The sequence below is a fragment of the Bos javanicus genome, chromosome 22 (genome assembly GCF_032452875.1).
Source record: "Bos javanicus breed banteng chromosome 22, ARS-OSU_banteng_1.0, whole genome shotgun sequence".
NCBI lineage: Eukaryota > Metazoa > Chordata > Mammalia > Artiodactyla > Bovidae > Bos > Bos javanicus.
This window is the reverse complement of record NC_083889.1, coordinates 55,573,432-55,594,858: the sequence shown is the minus strand read 5'-3', so window position 1 is coordinate 55,594,858 and position 21,427 is coordinate 55,573,432. Positions and strand designations below refer to the sequence as shown.

At 47.5% G+C, this 21,427-nt stretch overlaps 1 protein-coding gene across 17 annotated transcripts in view; it reads right to left on the bottom strand.

The window, feature by feature from the left end:
- ATG7 (autophagy related 7) overlaps nt 1–21,427 on the bottom strand; it is a 273,963-nt gene that overhangs the window by 78,445 nt on the left and 174,091 nt on the right. The window lies entirely within an intron of this gene.

Genomic DNA, 21,427 nt, shown 5'->3' with positions numbered 1-21,427 from the left:
GTCATAAAAGCCTCACAGATGTCTGCGTGTTTGGCCCAGCAACCCCACAAGGTGGGCATCTTCATTCCCATTTTGCGGATAAAGACGTGGCAGCCTGCAGAGAGGAGACCACTGACCCTGTCACACCACCGGCCGAAGACAGAGGCCGGAGCCAGAGCCTGCAGGCCATTTGCGCAGACCTGTCTCCATTTTCGCAGACCTCAGGACAGGATCTGAATCTCTGTTCTCCAGGCTCAACAGAGCTCTGGTCATGTTCGGGCACTGCAGTACGGACGTGAAGTCCGAGGCCTGACTCAGGAGCACGTTTACGGATCATTAGCTGAGACTCGGTTTTTATTCCTGTTTTAGAGGATAATTATTTATTAACTTAGACCTGGTAAAGTGTTCTGACAACAGGAGAAATCAGTGGAGTCATGGCCTCAGTACTTGCTATGTGAAATATAAGACATGTGAATTCTAGGTTTCTGTGGGGAGTCACACACATGTATTTCGATACAGTATATATGAAAACTTTAGCATGAGTCCTTGCAATGAATATTCAGGGTTGATTTCCTGTAGGATTGACTCATTTGATCTCCTTGCTGTCCAAGGGACTCTGAAGAGTCTTCTCCAACACCATAGTTAGAAAGCCTCAATGCTAAAGCTGAAGCTCTAATACTTTGGCTAGCTGGTGGGAAGAGCAGACTCACTGGAAAAGACCATGATGCTGGGAAAGACTGAAAACAAGAGGAAAAGAGGGTGGCAGAGGATGACATTGTTGGATAGCATCACTGACTCAATGCACATGAACCCGAACAAACTCTGGGAGACATTGGAGGACAGGGAAGCCGGGAGTGCTGCAGCCCATGGGGTCACAAAGAGTCGGACATGACTTAGTGACTGAACAACAATGATATGAAAACTTGTAACATACAGCAAATAATTTTTTTATAACTGTACAGTACATATACCAAAAGCTATCATTTGAGCCATTTTAGAGTGACATTAAGTATTTTGCATGGTGGTGCAACCATCACCACTACCATCTCATCATCCCAAACTGAAACCTGCACCGTTTTTCACAAGGACTCCCACTGCCTGTCCTCAGGTAGTGGCTTCCAGGACTCTGCCCAGAGCGCAAGCTTAGGAAATGCTTGTTGAAGAAGAGTGAGATTTACAGGTGCGCAAAAAGACCGACTACTATATTCTACAAATAAGAGAGACTAAAGGGAATATTTTTTTCCATAACTAAAGACTGAGAGCAGTGTAGCCAAGAAGCATTAGGAGTAATTTGTGACTTGTTTACACTTCTGGCACCGGCTCTGATGGTCTATTGTGACCAGGCCCTTCTGCTCTCTGTCAACACGCCAGCAGGTGACGGCGACACCTCAGGACGGGGTGGGCGAGCACGGATGCCTGGCCAGCCGGCACCTGGGGCTGGCTGCTGAGCTGTCACCGAGTGGACTGGCCCACGGTTCTCATCTGGGCAAGCCTCCTTTGATGGATTTGTGTGACTTGGCAGGGACCCTGTGATGGAAATTCACCGAGAAGCCTGCATTTCAACTCCTGGTGAGCAGGGCTTTCAGAGGTTTTCTGTAGAGACGCAGCCTGCAGAGAAGGCAGGGATTCCCAGTTCCGTTTGGGTGAAGCTGGAGAAGCAGAAAAGCACAGATTACGGTGCCTCGTACTGACCCTGGTGCTGCAGAAGCATGGAAAGCCTGAACACAGGGGCGCTTCTGCTGTCGCATTTCCTAATCCGGTAGAGGCACACAGCCCTGAGGGGAAAGGGCTGGGGAGGGAGGCTGCTTGTTGGAAGGAGGTTAGCTGGGTTTTCAAAAACTGACCAAGGGACCAGGCAGCCACGCATACAGCAATGGCCACTGTGCCACTGGCTGGCCTCCCCTGACTTTCTCTGGCTAAAGAATAATTCAAGAAACAAATTTTGCTGGAGAAGAAATTATCCATTTGGATCTGCTCTCTGTGGGTTTGTGACTCATCTGAGACAATTGCTGTTCAACAGCTTTTCCTATGCTTCCAGGAGGGACACGCCTTACCCGGTGCTTCAGACTCAAAACCCTGGGCTGGGAAAGGTGATTCTGAGCTGGTGGACTTGGACTGATTCAGAGATGCTCGGTTCCAAGAGAAGGAACCGATAAATATCTGGGCTTTGGAAGTAACTTCGTGATGTTTGGATTCTGGGCTGGCACCAGCCTCTAGGGTTGAAGCACTCTGCTGTCATACGCTGTGCAGCCTTTCCAAGAAAAACTCTATAAAATGAAAATACTTTATTGCCATGGCCTTTGACTTCTTGAGAGTCACACAAATACTGTCATCTCGCGCAACATTTAATTTAAACTTGGTTCACCTAAAGAAAAAAAAAAATGAGTTCTGAGTCCGCCCATCTCCCTTCTTAAAAGAGCACCCAGTCTTCTCTATGTTGTCACTGTTTTGTTTGCTGTGAGCCAAACTGTTATTTCACATATGTGAAGAGAGAGTTGGCATCAAGTCCATATGAACTAAACTGCTGGCAAAGGCGATGCTGGAGCTTGCCATTGAGAAGATTAGATTCCCGAGAAACTTCTCTAGCAGCGTCCAACATCCACAAACTAAAAAAGTGTGTGTGTAAATACACACATGCTCACCCGGCTGAAAGACGCTGCGCCCTTCCTCCGAGTTCAGGTAGTGCCCTGTTGGTGGTTTATGTCACCCTCAGCGTAAGTATCGCAGTAGCATAAATAAATACATAACAAAAAAATATATGTGCTGATTAAGATAAATAGGAAATTGAGAATTTACTTTATTCAAGTATAAGGTTGCCCATTTCAACTAACTTCCTTATTTATTTAATAAATAGGATGATTCACACTTTCCCTGTAAGTAAGACTGATTCGATTAGGTTTGGATCGGGGAGGCAAGAGACGAGGGTAGGAGGCACACTTTTTAAAAAATTTTCAATTCAGGTTTTCCTTTACTTTAAAGATTCTTTTTTTCTATTAAAGTGTGCTATTTTGCAGACTTGTTTTGCCTTTGCGCTCACAGATGCAAATATGGAACTAAACCAGGAGAGAAATGGAAAATTTCATCATCCAGAGTTGTGGTAAGTGGTTGAATACAACCAGGTAGTTGAAAACTGTGCTCCCTGAAACCCTGGAACCTGAGGCCCCCGTGACAACACAGCAGTGGTGGCCCTGCCACCACAGCAGGCGTCTTTTATCTGTGCCTGTCCCTTCTCTTCAGGGCCCTGCCCACAGATCACACTACTGGGGTCTTTGGGGCTCAAGAATGACTACAGGTAAGGTGGACAATCATCTGAAACTCTGACACTTATACAACGCAGTCTCACAAAGTTGGAATATTTCTAAAAGAAAGATGGAGACCCATACTTTAGGAAAACATGTAGAGAAAAGCTTGGATCTTTCAGATTTTCAAATTCCCCTTCTAAAATAATCTTTGTTTTTCTTAGTCACTGGGTACCAGCTGTGGGAACACACTGATGTCTCTGACAGGACTGTTAACCACAGCTCACCCAGGGATAACACAGGATCCAGGCTCAGCCAATCACATGCTGCCATTTCCTCAGCAACAGCAATTAGTCCAGGAGGTGTGTGTATGACTCAGGGCAGGACCAATCAGAATCCTTCCCTGAGACTGACTGCTTTACAAATGATGGAAGACACATGCTGCTTTCCACTGGAGTTGCTCAGCTTGGAAGCTGGGAAATCTGGGGCTACTGAGGGCCATGGTTCCTGCCACAGGGGGAAGCTGGAAGGCTATCCTCAGGATGAGAGATGGAGAGAAAGTCTCAGAGGGACTGAAACCCAGTTCCTAACCCTGAGCCTGGTTCCTGTATCTCTTCCTTTTAATCCTTAAAAAAAAAAATTTATTTATTTTAATTGGAGGCTAATTGCTTTACAATATGGTAGTACAATGCCATACATTGACATGAATGAGCCTGGTTCCTGCAGCTCTTCCTTTTAATCCTATGTGCTGTTCTAATAATGTTCCAACTCTATAAGCCAGGAAATTTCCTCTTTGCTAGGCTGGTTAGGATTAGGGCTTTGACACAACTCAGAGAGTTCTGAAAAATACAGGGGCCCTGCTTAACTTGGAGATCACACTGTGACTAACTTCTTCAAGTGATTATAAGTGATTAATGGCTTCTCAGCTGACTGTTAATGAAAGCCACTTATTTTCTCTGCCAACTTTTTGTTAGTGGCATCTCATATCAAGAAATAAATGCTGAAACTTATAAAGTTGGGGGGGAAGCTTGCTTTAAAAATAAAAGCAGAATTATATTAATATACTTCTACCCATTTAGCATTTCTCAGCACGTGGGGAAACATTCATTACTGAATATGTTTACTGATTCAGGAGTTTACAGCACAAAAATTCTTAAGCACATCTTATTTTGTCACAATTGTTCATCTGCCTTGTGGAACAAAAGAGGCCAAGAACCAGAATGGGGAAGAACGGAAGAAAAGCTTCCATTCACCGGAGAGCCTGATGCTTCCTGTCCGTGTATTTAGATTCAGCGCTTCCCCGATCCAGGGCTGAACGTCTCGGAGCCGCTGGCAGGTACAAACACGCTCCCTTTTAATTACACCACCAAATTGCCGCAGTAACTGATTGCCAGCTAAATAATTACAATCAAGTGGCCATTGTGCATAACAATCATTTAATGAGTGCCATCCGCAAACACTGTAATAATAGAGAGCTTTAATGAAGAAATGTGGAGAGAGGCCAGGGTTTTATGGCGGTTTGCTTAAAGGGAGAGAGAGCCATAATCTGTATTTAAGATTAAAAGAAGCCTTTAATCCACATGCTCAGCATTAAACAAGGGAGTGGAGTCATGTTTTGATCAAAAGTTACTGCGGGCATAAAAGAAAGCAATGTAAATGTTCTTTTAGGAATTAAAAATAAAAAAGGCTCCAGTAAATTATATTGAGGAAGTGTTCGTAACCATTTGCTTTGGGGAAAAAAAAATGAAAAGGAAAAACATCTGATTTTCATTTTGGACAAGAATACTTAGCTCAAATAAAATACAAGGGAATAGGGTTTTATTTGATTTGTATAATATCACTAAAAATAAGGGAGCTGCCATTCAGGCTTCCTTGTACCAGTAATCATTCTCCTACTGAATCTATTTTTTACCCTCACTTTCCTAGGCCGGGTCTGCATCTTTGGGAGGTGTAATTACATTCTCACACAAAGTCCTAATTGAAATGGTTTTGATGATCTCAGCTCTAGCAAACAGTAGTTCTCATCGGAGGGAGGAAAAAAAAAACAAAACCAAAAATCTCACCACATAAAACTCAGATCCACTGGCAGCTACCAGCACTGCTGATGCAGGAGTATTTGCCTAACAAATTAAGACTGCGATTCCTAGAATTGCAGTCATTCTCTATGAACTGATATGCAGCCTGGCCAATGATAAACACCAGAGCCTCCAGATTTTGCTAGTGCTGACTGCTAGGAGAGAACTAAAAGCAACATCAGTCCTCTCAAGGAGGAATAAGAGGGGAAAGCAAAAACCAAACCAAAACAGTTTCTAGAGATATAAATAGCTGTAGACCAGATCTGGGCTCCAACAGCTGTCATCAGTGTTAAGCCCAGGACACAGGAGCAGCACTTGACCCTGGTGAGGGGCCCACAGAACATCCCAGCCCCCAGGAAATCCTGATGGTGGCCTGGGGCCGTGGCAAGACTCCAGAGCAGGAGGGACACACTGCATCTGGGATCCTTCTTGTCCCAGGGTGGATGTTCAGGACAGAACACACTGCCCTGGAGCTCCTGAGCTGCCCCAACCTGTCCAGGTTCTCGGGTGTGTGTGTGACAGACAGAGGAACCAGGGTTAGGAAATGGGGACAGGAAAGAGTCCCGCCAGACTGCCTACCTGGGGTCGAGGACACAGGTCAGGACAGATTTCCTAAGATCACTTCAGCTGAAGACTGACGTAGGAGAAGCTGTAGGATTTTAATTTTGACATCAGGACTTTTCCTGACATTCTTAGTTAAGGATATTGACAAATTCTCCTTCAAGAAGTCCTCAGTTTTGAACTCGCCTACACTGTTGGTGGGAATGGAAGCTGATGCAGCCACAATGGAGAACAGTTATGGAAGTTCCTCAGAAAACTAAAGATAGAGTTGGCAAGTAAGACGTCACTTTGCTGACAAAGGTTCGTATAGTCAAAGCTATGGTTTTTCCAGGAGTCACCTACGGATGTGAGAGTTGGACCGTAAAGAAGGCTGAGCACAGAAGAATTGATGCTTTCAAACTGGGATGCTGGAGAAGACTCTTGAGAGTCCCTTGGATAGCAAGAAGATTAAACTAGTCAATCCTAAAGGAAATCAACCCTGGATATTCATTGGAAGGCCTGATACTGAAGCTGAAGCACCAATCCTTTGGCCACCTGATGTGAAGAGCCGACTCACTGGAAAAGACCCTGATACTGGGAAAGACTGAAGGCAAAAGAAGAGGGCAGCAGAGGATGAGATGGCTGGATGGCCTCACTGAGCCTCTCGACGTGAACTTGAGGAAACTCTGGGTGATAGTGGAGGAGAGAGGAGCCTGGCACGCTGCAGTCATAGGGTCACAGACTTAGACACAACTCAGCAATTGAACAGCAGAACGATCCAGCAATCACACTCCTGGGCATATATCTGGACACAACTAGAATTCAAACAGACACGTGCACGCGCATGTGCACAGCAGCACTAATCACAGTAGCCGAGACCTGGTAACACCGAAACGCCCATCACAGACGAGTGGGGAAGACTCGGCACGTGTATTCGTGGAATATCACTCAGCCACAGAAAAGAATGAAATGACGTCATTTGCAGCAACACGGACGGACCTAGAGATTATCACACTAAGTGAAATAAGGCAGAGAGAAAAGACAGATGGACCTAGAGATTACCATACTAAGTGAACTAAGGCAGAGAGAAAAGACAGATGCGGTATGATATCACTCATACGTGAATCCAAGTATGACACACACAAATTTACCTCTGAAACAGAAATAGGCTCACAGACTTAGAGAACAGACCTGCGGCTGCTGGGGGGGTGGGGTGGGGTGGGGGAAGGCCTGGGAGTTTGGGATTAGCAGATATAAACTATTACATATAAGATGAATAAGCAACAAGGTCCTACCTGTATAGCACAGGGACTATATTCAATAACCTGCGATGAACCATAGTGGGAAATACGAAAGAGAATATATACATACACATGCAACTGAATCACTTTGCCATGCGGCAGAAGTTAACACATCACTGTCAATCAACTATACTTCAGTAGATAAACAAAATGGAGAGAAAGGAGTCCCTGAGCTGCAGTCTGCGCTAGGGGTCTATCTGACCGCCTGTCGGAAGCCGGGGGAGCAGCCGAGAGCACCAGCGTCGCCTGCAGCATTCACCCCGGGGGTGTACCCGGTGCGGGCTGCCCTGTGATGGGTCCTCCGAATGCAGGCTCTTCAGCAGCCACCTCTAAGTCACCCTGCCAAACTCCAGCGGCCTTCCACGTGCCCCCCAAGTCTCCCGGGTCGCTTCAGGGAGTTGGGCGCCTGGCAATCAGGCCCTCCTGTTCCCTTCCCCTTCTAACCCCTGGTCGGTATCTCGGTTCTCTCCACTGTACCCCCTCCTCCATAAAAGGTGGCTTCAGTAAGAAAAAAAAAAAAACAACCCAGCTTTTGAGGGTTTTGTGAGCCTGTGAGGACTTGATGGGAAATGCAGTGTGGCTGGCACTGCTGAGTGCTCCATACGTGGGGTTGTTATTGGCACACCACTGTCTTCAGGAGAAAATCCAAAGCCAGATCCTGTGCCAGATCTGTGATAATGTCAGTGATTCAAACAACATAACGTACTTCACCCGGCCACTCACACTCGAACGTCCTTGCTTCAGCCCGTCTGCCCCCTGTCCAGTCCCCACACCGCAGCCGAGGCAGAGGGAAACGTCCACCCCTCCCTGTCACCTCTTGATTGATGCCAGCTCTTTCTCACGGCCCCCGAGAGCCCATGTCACCTGCTCCCCACCGCGCCCCTCACTCCCTACCACTCTCACGGTACTTTTGACAGGTTGGCCACATTGGACCCCCACCCCCATTTCTCAGACTGAAGGAGCTTGTTTCCAACCTAGGTCTCTGCCCCGGGGTGATCACTCAGCCTCCCGGCTTCTCCCCTGGGTGCTCCTAGGTGTGGCCGCCTCCTCTGGGTTCAGGTCTCAGCTCGGAAGCCACCTCTGCACGGGGACCATCACCCACCTGCCAGTCCAAGCTGGGTCTAACTCCTGACTCCATGCCCTCCTCTCCCCTCCCCTCTCCGATTCACTGTAACTCAACAGCACCCTGTTTTGTTCTCACCTTTGTACTCATCGCTACCTGAAAGTTTCTTTTTTTGCTTGTTTGTGAAACTAGATGCAAGCCCCGGGAAAACATGGAAAACATGTCTGCCTGGACTACTACTGCACCCCCAGTGCTTGGAAGGAACCCAGGATGTAGCAGATGCTGAGTGAACACGCTGTCTACCCCCAGAGCATCACCCGCAGGCCACCACCTCCCAGGCACTCAGCTGCAGCTGAGCTGCCCTGCACGGAATTCAGCCAAGGGGCAGACGACTGGGGCACAGATAAAAATCGAGCCTTGGCCACTGTCTTCCCAGATCAGATGTATCATGAAGGGCTTGTAACTGGGACCAATGCTTAGCAGCGACTTCACAGGACCCAAAAGGCAGTGGACCTGAGGGTGAACGCGTGTGTAAAGCTATCTGGGGCTGACCAATGTCTCTGGGTTCAAAAGAAACGTGAAGACACATATATGTCTCAATTTACAGCAGAGAATAGACTAAATAGCGGATCAGCACACTGTGAAACTGGGGCCAGGGTCACATCTAAAACAAAGCCTTGGTTTAACATTTACGTATGTGCCAGCTGGGTTCAGACAGAAGGAACCTAACTGGCATGTAACCTTAAATTCTTAACCTCTCTTTACCTTAAATCCCACATTTTTAAAGTGGTGAGAATGATACCCATCCCTCAAAGGGTTGCTATGAGAAATAAATAGGATGATTTGCAAAGGAGGCCTATTGATGTACTGAACAGAAAGTAGGTACTCAAAAAAAAAAAAAAAAATCTAAATCTCCATCTGGGTGAGTGGTAGGAGCTCAGAAAACACTTCCTAGGTGACAAGCAAATGGGTGCAAAGCATGCCAGGAAACCAGCACGTGAAGAGTGGCAGGGAAAAGGCAAGGTAGCCAACGGGAGACGCGGAACAAGGCCAGGATCTGGGCCACGATGGTTTGTTATTATGCCTCACGTAAGAAGAGCCTGCCGATACGCATGCTTCACGGCCTGATCACAGTGACACGTGGCAGTCAGAGCTGAGCATCAGTAGGAAAGTCACCGAATGTGAGAAATCACGGGTTAACCACAGAAAGAAAGTGTGTTCCTGAGAAGAGTATTTATTTCTCTGTTATTATTTTTTTTTTTTTTTGTTATGTAGCTTGCAGGATCTTAGTTCCCTGACCAGGACTGAACCCAGGGCCACAGCAGTGAAATCGCTGAGTCCTAAGCACTGGACTGCCAGGGAAACTTCTAAACTGTTTACTTTAAATCTAGACAGTATCAGAGAACTCGTGGCAGGATTCCACTTTCAAAACCACTGGGCATGTGAGTATTCCGTGATCTTACCAAGAGACACAGGTCCTCATGCAGGCATGCTGTGCCCACACCTCTCCGTCTGGCACTCCAAGGCCCCGACACAAACCCGGGGGCTGCTGTACCCATCACAGAGGCTAGGGTGAAAAGTCAGTCAAAGGCAGCAGTCGACTGGCTAGTCTTATTAATCCCAGGGGACAGATATTTACCAAAAAAAAAAAAAAAAAAAGGGAGAAGACAAGCCACCTGCCTGGGATCCATCATCCCATCTAGCTCTTGGAAATAAGAGGAATGTTAGAAGTATCAGCAACAGAAAAGAAAGGAAACGTAACCACAGCAGACAGGGAGCCCTGCCCCGGATCAGCCTGCATCACCACCTCTGGGACAGTCATGCCAGCTTTCTAATGTCTTACCGAGCTCTCCCTGACTCTCAGCCACGTGATCTGCGTGGGTCATTCACCCCACACACCATGGTGATGGGACCACATCCTGCGCCTGGGCAGGGACAGCTACCCCTGTCCCACCGCGGTGAGCGGGCCACCAGTAACCAGCGAAGCAAGACAGGACAGTGTCGCCGGGAACAAGGCTCCCTTTCCATGGAAGTCGCTACACCTGGGGCTCCCGGTGCCAACTTGCCTTCTTGTGGAGAGAGGCTGCCTGAGAACCAAGTGAAGCAGAGACCAGCCAGGCAAAGGAGGAGGCAGAAAGGTCATGGCTGACATTCTTTGAAAACTCGGATCTAGTAGTGCCTAAGGCTAGCACTATCCATGAAAGTTTTCAGTTAGTTGAACAAATAAATCCCCATGTTTGCTTAAGTCTCTCTGAGTTAGTGTCTAACTTTCAACCAAGGAGGCCTGACTGATATAGGAAGTAATCTTGTAGACTTTAATCCTAAAGGACTTCTCTAAAGAGGCAGCCTGTGAAGCATTCTTCTGAGTTCTCTTAAAAAAGAGTAGAACACGTGAGACACTGGGGGGCACCACCGGCTTTTCTTGAGGCAGCAATTGCACGCGACCAAACATAGACGGAGCATCAACGAGACGTGCGCTGTGAGGTCGCTGCGGACAGAGGGGGCCTGCTACTGACCGTGTTGCTGACCTTCCACCCTCACCTCCCTCAGAGTCAAAAATTCACTCGCTCTTTCAAAAATGTTTCTAGTATGTGCCAGGTATTATGGTAGGTACTGAGGACATGGAGATGCTTAAGACATGGTTCTCATTCTCAGGAAGCTAACGATCCAGGGTGACGAGTGTGAGAAGGGACCCTTCAGAAAGGATCAGTAGGTGCTTCCCAGGTGGGGAGAACAAGAGCAGAGGGGCGGCAGGGAGCACAGGTGGTCCAGGGCAGGAGGACAGAGCTTGGGAAGCAGGCTGGAGCCGGGCTCGTCTGCCCTGAGGGACTGATCGGATCCTGGAGCCAAAGCTGAGCCTCTGAGTAACTGTGTCCCTGAGTAACTGTGTGTGCCACTCAAGGTGGGGTGACCTGTGTGGAGGGCAGACTGGAGGGGGACAGAGACTGAAGCCTGTGGTCACTGATGGGAGATGACCATGTGGACTCTGACAGAGAATAGCCAGGCTGGAAGAGAAGGCAAGAGTCTACAATCCTAACTCAGAGAGCACTGAAAACCAATGGCGCTCAGATGACTTGAGAACTCTGCTCCGGGGGATTGTTTGCATCTTAGAGGACAGACTGAGTCAGAGGAATCTGGAGAGAGGTCATAAGTTCCTCAGACTCTGGATCCCAGCAGCTCCATCTGGAGTTCCCTCCCCACCCCTAAACCCCATCTGCCCACGGGGCTCGGCTTCAGGGAAGGCCCGGGTCTGGACCCACTGGCAGCTTGCTGGGTGCCCCTTCACTACGGGATCCTACACCTGAATTTTAGACCTGATCACTCATGACATTTCTCTGAACCCCAACTTCCTCCTCTTCAGAATGGGAACACTGTCATTTACCAAAGGATAAGGATTAAACTCTTAGTGCAAAATTCAGGCTTAAATTGAAGGAGGTAGGGAAAATCACTAGGACATTCAGGTATGACCTAAATCAGAGTCCTTATGATTATACTGTGGAGGTGATGAATAGATTCAAGGCATTAGACCTGGTAGACAGACTGCCTGAAGAACTATGGACGGAGGTTCTTAACACTGTACAGGAGGCAGGGATCAAAACCATCCCCAAGAAAAAGAAATGATAGAAGGCAAAGTGGTTGTTTGAGAAGGCTTTACAAATAGCTGAGAAAATAGACAAGCAAAAGGCAAGAGAGGAAGGGAACGATATACTCAATTGAATGCAGAGTTTCAGAGAAAAGCATGGAGAGATAAGAAGGCCTTCGTAATGAGAAGAAATAGAGGAAAACAACAGAATGGGAAAGTCCAGAGATCTCTTCAAGAAAACTGGAGATATCAAGGGAACATTTCATGCGAAGACGGGCACAATAAAGGACAGAAACAGTATGGACCTAACAGAAGCCAAAGAGATTAAGAAGAGGTGGCAAGAAAACACAAAAGAATTACGCAAGAAAGGTCTTAATGACCTGGATAACCGCAATGGTGTGGTCACTTACGTAGAGCCAGACATCCTGGAATGTGAAGTCAAGTGGATCTTAGGAAGCATTACTATGAACAAAGCTAGTGGAGGTGACAGAATTCCAGCTGAGCTATTTCAAATCCTAAAAGATGATGGAGTTAAAGTGCTGCACTCAATATCAGCAAATTTGGAAAATTCAGCAGTGGCCACAGGACTGGAAAAGCTCAGTTTTCATTCGAGTCCCAAAGAAGGGCAATGCCAAAGAATGTTCTAACGACCGTACAACTGTGCTTATCTCATATGCTAATAAGGTCATGCTCAAAATCCTTCAAACTAGGCTTCAATAGTACATGAACCGAGAACTTCCAGACATACAGCCTCAGTTTAAAAAAGGCAGAGGAACCAGAGATCAAATTGCCAGTATTTGTTGGATTATGGAGAAAGCTGGGAAATTCCAGGAAACGTCTAGCTCTGCTTCACTGATTATACTTCACTGACTATGGATCACAACAAACTATGGAAAATTCTTAAAGAGGTGGGAATACCAGACCACCTTACCTGTCTCCTGAGAAACCTGTATGCAGGTCAAGAAGGAACAGTTATAACCAGACATGGAATAACACTCAGGTTCAAAACTGGGAAAGGAGTACGACAAGGCTGTATATTGTCACCCTGCTTATTTAACCTTTAGGCAGAATACACCATGCAAAACGTTGGGCTGGATGAAACACAAGCTGGAATCAAGACTGCTGGGAGAAATATCAACAACCTCAAATATGCAAATGATACCACTCTAATGGCAGAAAGTGAAGAGGAACTAAAGAGCCTCTTGATGACGGTGAAACAGAAGAGTGAAAAAGCTGGCTTGAAACTCAGTATTAAAATTAAGATCACGGAATCCGGTCCCATCACTTCATGGTAAACAGATGGAGAAAAAGTGGAAGCAGTGACAGATCTTATCTACTTGGGCTCCAAAATCACTGAGGACAGTGACTGCAGCCATGAAATTAAAAGATGCTTGCTCCTTGGAAAAAAACCTATGACCAATCTAGACTGCATATTAAAAAGCAGAGACATTACTTTGCCAACAAAGGTCTACATAGTCAAAGCTATGGTTTTTCCAGTAGTCATGTGCCGATGTGAGAGCTGGACCATAAAGAAGACTGAGTGCTGAAGAATTGATGCCTTTGATCTGTGATGCTGGAGAAGATTCTTGAGAGTCCCTTAGACTGCAAGGAGATGAAAGGAAAACAGTCCTGAATACTCACTGGAAGGACTGAAGCTGAAGCTCCACTACTCTGGCCACCTGATGCAAAGAGTTACTTTTTGGAGAAGACCCTGATGGCTGGAAAAGACTGATGGCAAAAGGGGAAAGGGCAGCAGAGGATGAGATGGTTGGACAGCATCACTGACTCCATGGACATGAGTCTGAGCAAACTCTGGGAGACAGCAAAGGATGGGGACAGGGCGTGCTGCAGTCCATGGGGCCACAAAGAGTGGGACACAGCCTAGCGACCGAACAACAGTAAGAACAACAACAGGATTAAATACGGCAAGTTTCACAGAGTGCTCTGCACAGGACTGGCACGTGATAAACAGCGCACAGAAGCTGCCAGGCTCCTGTGGAAGACGAAGCGGGCTTCACGACACGCTACAGAGACACAAAGACATCCTCATGCCAAGCAGTGGCTTCTCCCTTGCCAGGATTTCCAGAGCTTAAATCGAGTTTTGTTGAAAGAACAAGACAGAAACACTTTTTGTGGTAGTTAAAGCACGTGGACATGACCTCTGAAGGCCCCTAAGAACCCCAGTCAGGCTGCTGAGAAAGGGGCGGGAGAAGAGGGATGTTGGTGCTACTGGAGGCAGAAATGCAGCTCTTCCCCTGCTGCTCTGGGGTGAAAAGGTCAAATGGACCCTGGTTCCTGGTCTGAGTGTGTGGGAATGGCTGGGGAGGGCTTTGTGACTGAAGCAAGGGACTCTCGACGAACAGACAGGCTTGATGGTGATGCGGCTTCAGTGTATCCTTAAAGCCAAATCCGTGGACGTATCTTGTTTGCAGAACTTCAACCAAGCCCTCTGCTGACAAGTCAGGACTTGGATTCCAATGGGCCTGGCTTAACTGTTCGTGCAAAGAGCAAACTCAGTAAGAGATGAGTGAGCCGCGATGCAGAAGTCCAACAAGACTGGGCAGCTGTGCACTGCTTCAGCGTTTCCATCCTCAACCCACCCACAGAGAGCTCTGAGTGCCAGGGGGCAGAGCTGCAAAGAATGAGGCCGGAGGTCAAGAGCTCTTCTTGGGGTCCACACGGCTTGTGGCCTTGAGCCCCACCTCTTTGGGGGGAGAGGGCTAGTGAAGGCCGTTGACACTCGAGCCTGAACATCACCTGTCTGCACTGCCTCACTCTGAGTGGCCGTGGGAACCTGGGCTCTTCAGTGGTTTCCCTCATGCTGAGAAGATAAAAGCCAAAGAGGATGCTCTGGGCAGGGGGACTCCTCGGATGATCTGCACCAAATCCGAATGGTTAAAAATAATTTGCTAAATACCTTCCTAGATAAATTGAAACCCAAGACCTTTCTGAGTCCTGTCCAGCCCTGCCTCAGAGGGCGAGCCGGGCTGAAAAGTCCTGTTCTTTCCTTGCTGAATCCCTGAGTCAGACTTCTGCCTGTCAATCTTCTGACATCATAAGTCAAACTGTGCCACAGAAGGCCGGGTAAGCAGCTTCAGGAAACAGAAGCCCGACTGTAAGCACACAGGTATTTCCAAACAGAAAACAACTCTGCCCAGTTGCTAACTCGGTTACTGTATATAAATTTAGCCATGACACCAGGAGGGGAATTTTTTTTTAAAAATAGAAGTCAAAGGTCAAAAGGATAAACTGCAGTAGCGTACCACTCACTATCCTCATCAAGACATATAAATGGTAAACAAGACATAATAAAGTCTTTGCCCTTAAGACTGGGTGCTGGAGTGGAAGACAGAAAACAAACACAGACTGTAGGCGGTGATAAATGCCATATAGAAACTCAAACAGGGTAAAGGGGATAGAGAATGCCCGAGGTACTATTTTCATGTCCAAAGAAAAATATACAGATGAGGAAGTTGAGGACAGTAGAAGTTGGGTGAATTGTTCAAGGTCACAGCTAGAAAGTAAGGAGTGAACTTCAACTCGGCCCGTCTGAGTCCTCCATTGTTCCTAACTGCTACACCATGCTATCTTGTTAATATCCAGAGGCATCAAACAATTTGGAGAATAGATAAGGTGAGAGGCCACCTTTATTTTTTTTAAACCAGTGTCTCCTTTAGGGTCAACAGCAAAATTCCAAGAGCTATGAACTCATATGAGTAGGCTGCTGGCACCATTTTGACAGCAATGCTAAAAATATTTGAGATTCTATATGCGATATTTAACATACTTTAAACCTTAAAGCCACTCTCTGGGATGGGAATTGTGTGTGTGTGTGTATGTTTAGTTGCTCAGTCATGTCCAATTCTTTTCCGACCCCATGGACTGGAGCCCACCAGGGATTTCCCAGGAAAGAATACTGGAGTGGGTTGCCATTTCCTCCTCCAGGGGATCTTCCCACCCAGGGATCAATCTGCGTTTCCTGCATTGGCAGGAAGATTCTTTACCATCTGAGCCACTTGGGAAGCCAGAGATGGGAATTACTGCTCTTATATTTCATAACAGGACACTGAGGCTCGGAGAGTGTCACCTGTTGAAAACTCACAGAGCTTTAAGTGCGGAAGCCGCAGTCCAGGCCTCACGCCTCCAAGTGTGCTGCTTTTCCCGTTACACCACGCTGCCTTCCAGAAGACTCCCCAAAGAGCTGCGTTCCTCTCCCTCTGGGAGACAGGGCAGTAACGATCTTGGCAGTGCAGAGAGAAAGGAGTGACTGTTTTGCGTCTCTGCCAAGTATTCGTGCCCTTTGCAATATGACTTGGATACGACATCCAACCCAGCGCTAGCAGCTAAGCATTCTAGAATTTGCTTAAGGATTTTTTTTTTTTTTCCACCTTCTCCGTATGGGGTCCAAAATTAAAAGGGGAAAAGCACATTTATGTCTCATTCAGAATTCAAAAAGTAATAAATCCTTCAAGGCCCTGGCAAGTTTCTCTAATCCACTGTAATCATGTTTCCTTGTATAACAAGTCTTGTGATGTCTGAGGCAGCGTCTCGCTATAGTAACGGCAGCCTGGATGCTGGAGCTTCTCTTCTCAGGCCTAGGGGATTACTCCATTTTCCACATTAGGAATAAGCCGCAGACTTTAGGTTCTAAAACGGAGCCAGAAACGCTGACGAGGATCCAGATGCCCTAAATATAATTATAACTAAATTTGACTGCCCCCTGTGAAAGGCACAAATGAAAAGAATGTCGCAGCTTCAAGAACACGGATCCAGGAAGCGAAGCTATGAATAGGGCCGACGACAGGCTTCTTATGCACTTGGAGATCTTCCAAGTCTCCCCTGCTTCACATCCTTGGCTTTGTAACTTTTACAACAGCCTCATATTAGGGAAGGGGGCTTCCCAGATGGCTCAGCGGGTAAAGAATACGCCTGCAATGCAGGAGATGTGGGTTCAATCCCTGGGTCGGGAAGATCCCCCGGAGGAGGGCATGACAACCCACTCCAGTATTCTTGCCTGGAGAATTCCATGGACAGAGGAGCCTGGTGGGCTACAGTCCACGGGGTCGCAGAGTCGGACACGACTGCGCAGCTAAGCACAGACGGGACACACATTAGAGAAGAAGGCTGTACTACAGATTCATCCTAATAAACCACATTTTCATGGAGGCAGCCTTTTCTTTTTTTAATTTACTTTGTTATTTAAAAATATTTTTATCTGTGTATAGTTGGTTTACAATGTTGTGTTAGTTTCTGCTGTGTAGCAAAGGGAATCAGAGGTAGCTTTTACATTAATGATATTATTTAAACTTTCACAAGTTGATTTGATAAGTAACGGGAAATTTATCTCTATGGTCAAACATTTACTTCTGTTATTACTAGAAAGACATCTATTAAATTCCTGAATGGAAATGACACCCTCTCATTAGACCACTTGACATGAGCAGTGTGGAACAGTGTAGACATACATGTCTCACTTCAGATTATGAGTGTTAACTAGAATGACCATGACAGGGGTCCCATTTTTGAGGGCTTACTATGTGCCAGGAACTGTGTTCGGTGTTGTAAATACATCATCTTAGTGTTCAGAATCCCCTGACAAAGTTATTACTATTTCCATTTTACAGTACAGGGTCTACAGTACAGGGTCTCCACCTCAGGAAGGTCCCACCGCTTGCCCAAGGTTGCACAGCTTGTTAATGGTGAGCTAGAATTTGGCTTCCCAGGTGGCCCAGTGGTAAAGAATCCACCTGCCAATGCAGGAGATGGACGAGACATGGGTTCGATCCCTGGGTCAGGAAGATCCCCTGGAGAAGGAAATGGCAACCTACTCTAGTATTCTTGCCTGGGGAATCCCATGGACAGAGGAGCCTGGCGGGCTACAGTCCATGGGGTCGCAAAAGAGTTGGACATAACTGAGCGACTGAACACAAGAATTTGTATAGAGGGGATTAGACTCTAGAACCTGTTCTGGAATAAAAGGTCAAACCCTCTCCCCACTGCAGAAGAGTCGTTGCTTCTAGCTACTGTCATTGAATCTTCCTGAACTAAACTTGATTTTCATAGAAATAACTTTCTTTTGTGCACTTTTTCTTTTTTCACTTTGGGGATATTTACTTAAACGGTACAATTACAACCATGCCATCTGGCGCTTCCAGGTCTGGCAAGAAACATGAGTGACTCCTGGAGAGCATACGCCTCACCCGGTGGGAGCAGAAAAGCATGGGGCGTCCTGGAAACCAGCCTGTGGGCTGGGAGCATCCCGCCTCCCGTGGGCACCTGGACCAAGGGGCCGCAGAGTCTATCAATCAGGAGGGTCAGTGAAGGGAAAGCCGGTGAGGGGAGCCTCACTGAATATGTATTATTTTTGAAATGCGCATCACGCCTCTCGCTGCTTAAATCACTTCATCATCTCTCTTGGTGCGGTCAGGTTAGTACCAACACTTTCAGTTTTGCTTGCCCAGCACCTCCCGTCTCCTGGTAATGGCCAGTATCTTCCTCCCCTCATGCCAACCATGTTCCTTTTCAGACCCCACCTCTCTGGCTCAATCTGGCTGACCCCCAAATAAGGAAGAGATGCAAGCTGGGCCGTGAGTTCTGGGTCTGGGTCGGGGGCTGGTCCGCGTCAGGTGCCTGAAGCTGCCAGCGGCCACGCTTCCTGCCTGGAGGAAGACGCCCGTCTCCAGGGAGAACACCTGTTCGTGCTGCCCCAAAACTGCAGCTTCGCCCGAGGTTTGCTGGACCCACCTTTCCTTTCATTGTGTTCAGTGCCCCATGACTTCCCTTCGCCTCTCATGACTCAAGCTGAGGGTGTGTCACTTGAAGCCAACAGTGTTCTGGATAATTTAGAAAGGGTACCAGCCATGCAGAGTCTAGATGTAGACTCTACCTGCATCTACCAAGTCCAGATGCAGACAAGGATGAGAAACACTCCTTCCGGGGTGAGAAAAAAAAAAGTTCACTCACAATTGCTATTCCAAGGTGGTAAAATGACTGGCTTTAGGGGCTTTAGGGAAGCACAGATTACTGGAGACACTATTTCTTGCAGCATTACTAAAGGGGCAGTGAAGAGATGCTTCTGTGCCAGTTGGTTCACCCGGAAGCAGATAAGGACAGCAGAACTGCCTTATAACACCCTAAAGGGAGGCCACTTCTGCTTCTGGTCAGCCATTTGAGTCCCTTAGGAGGAGGACGCTGAGTTTTCTGCTGCAAACTCAAGTCAGCAGCTATCAGGGAAATGGAAGAGTTGGATAAATGGGTAGAAATCTACATACGGGGTGGAGGATGGGGAGCCAGGGCCCCTCATAAAGGCCCGGAACTCAGGTGCAGGCTGAGGGCGGGGGACCGCCCAGGGCCCCAGCAGATTTCTTACGTGCTGGGCAACTGAGCACAAGGTGAAGTGTATTAGTAAGCAGGTGAGCCTATTAATACATCATCTAGAGGAGTCTTGGTGAAGCTAAATGTCTCTAGAATGCTAACTTCCACAGCGACAGAGCCTCCACTTTCTGCACTGCTGTGTTCCCAGAGGCTGTGTCCACGCCTGGTACTTTGCCACTGTGCAGTAACGTTTGCTGAACTAACGAATGAAAGAGGCTTACAAAGTTCTTTGTGTGCACTTAGTCGCTCAGTTGTGTCTGACTGTCTGTGACCCTGTGGACTGCAGCCCGCCAGGCTCCTCTGTCCATGGGACTCTCCAGGCAAGAATACTGGAGTGGGTTGCCATGCCCTCCTCCAGGGGATCTTCCTGACCCGGGACTGAACCTGCGTCTCCTGCCTTGCAGGCAGATTCTTTAACACTGCGCTGTCGGTGAAGATGTCTTACAGTGAGTCCTCGGAGGAGGAGCAGAGACTCTTAAACCGCTCCTGCAGGCACTTCCACTCAGACAAAGGCACAGTGAGGGCCGAGGAGGTTTAACACCTGAACCCCCTGTGTTACTTGGAACTGTCTCCTGGATCTTAGAACAAGAGCACCGGACGAGGTGATGTCCAAAGTGTCCTCTCGGTTGTCATGTTTTGTTTCTTGGTGATTAGGCACAGTATCAAGCTTCATGATTTTCTTAAAACCACTGAGAAGAATTCTCCTCAGGCTCAGCGTTAAACTGAAGAGCAAGTGTGGGGTGTGAGAGACCAAGTGCCGTCCTGGGCGTCTTTGCTCCGTTATTCACCGTGCAATCTCACACCACAGGCTGGGTCTCCTCACCTGCCTCTCAGCGGATGTGGGATGCCTGTCTTTACAAGGCAGTGAGAAGGGAAAATACTCTGTCGATTAAGCCAAAGCTCTCTCTGAAATCAAAGGTCAGCTTCAAAATGGCTTCGTTTGGGGTTCTTCAGCCCCAGGGGTGCCGTTTCTGACTCCATCACTGTCTTCTATGGTTGTCGTACGTCTGGAGAGAACATATTTCCTAGTTTACACAGAGATGCTGGCTCATCTCTGGCCTTTCTGCCTTTCCCTGTGACCATCCGACTCCACCTCCCCGGGACTGACTCCCCAGATCCCTGGCTTCATCCTTCTCAAAGTTCTTACTCATAGCCAACCTTGAGAAATACTGATCAATCATGATAGACTCCATTTTATCCTCTGTTCCTGGGTGAGTAACTCATCAAGACTCGAAGAGACAGCCTGCTAATGATGGTGCTGTATGCTCAACGAATATGACAGTTGCCCAAAAATCTTGGGGACGCTGGCCCTGCCAAAAGTGTAAGTCACTCAGTTGTGTCCTACTCTTTGTGACTCCATGGACTGTAGCCTGCCAGGCTCCTCTGTCCATGGGATTCTCCAGGCAAGAATACTGGAGTGGGTTGCCAAGACCTCCTCCAGGGGATCTTCCCGATCCAGGGATTGAACCTGGGTCTCCTGCATCGCAGGCGGATTCTTTACCGTCTGAGCCACAAGGGAAGCCCAATGGCTGTCAAAACATACTCCCTCACAGGGCCCATCGACAGGACTGAATGGGGTTTGGGCTCACTGGCACCGTGATGCCTGTCTGCCCTTACCACAGCACTTCATAAGCATTACCTCACTGTATGGAAATGATTTGTTAAATTTATATGTCTGTGGCTACAAAAAAAAATTTTTGGAGAAAGAGACTTAAGACTTATTCATCTTTTTATTATGTATCTTGTACAAAGAGAGAATTCAATAGATTGTTGCGCAATGAATTAAGGAACTATGTCAATTATGTGAACCACTCCATTCTCTTCTCTTCTTGAAGGAAAATCATCTCAGAAGCCACAGGGTGCAGAGGGAAGCCCTGACCTTGAACTAGACCATGGCTGGCAAAGACGTGCGCTCGTGCTTGCCCACGGCAGATGTGATGACTCAGCCATGAACCTCTCTCATCGCATCTGAACCAGGCCTGAGACCCCTTCTCAACACAGCTTGCCAGGCAGCCACCCTCCTGAATGAGTCAGCTGGCACCCCTGATGCAGATGAAAGATACTTGAAGACAAGGTGGTGGGTGGTGGATGTATGATGTGGCTTCACGAACACTGAGATGAGGGAAAGAATGCCTAGACGGAGCCCACACTGTTCCTTTAAAATGCAACATGCCACCTTAAAACAATGCGAGAAGAACCGCTTAACTCAGTGAGCAACAACTGACCCGCCGAATTGGGTAGCGTGGCTAAGGCGGCTGCCTAAGGTCTACCTG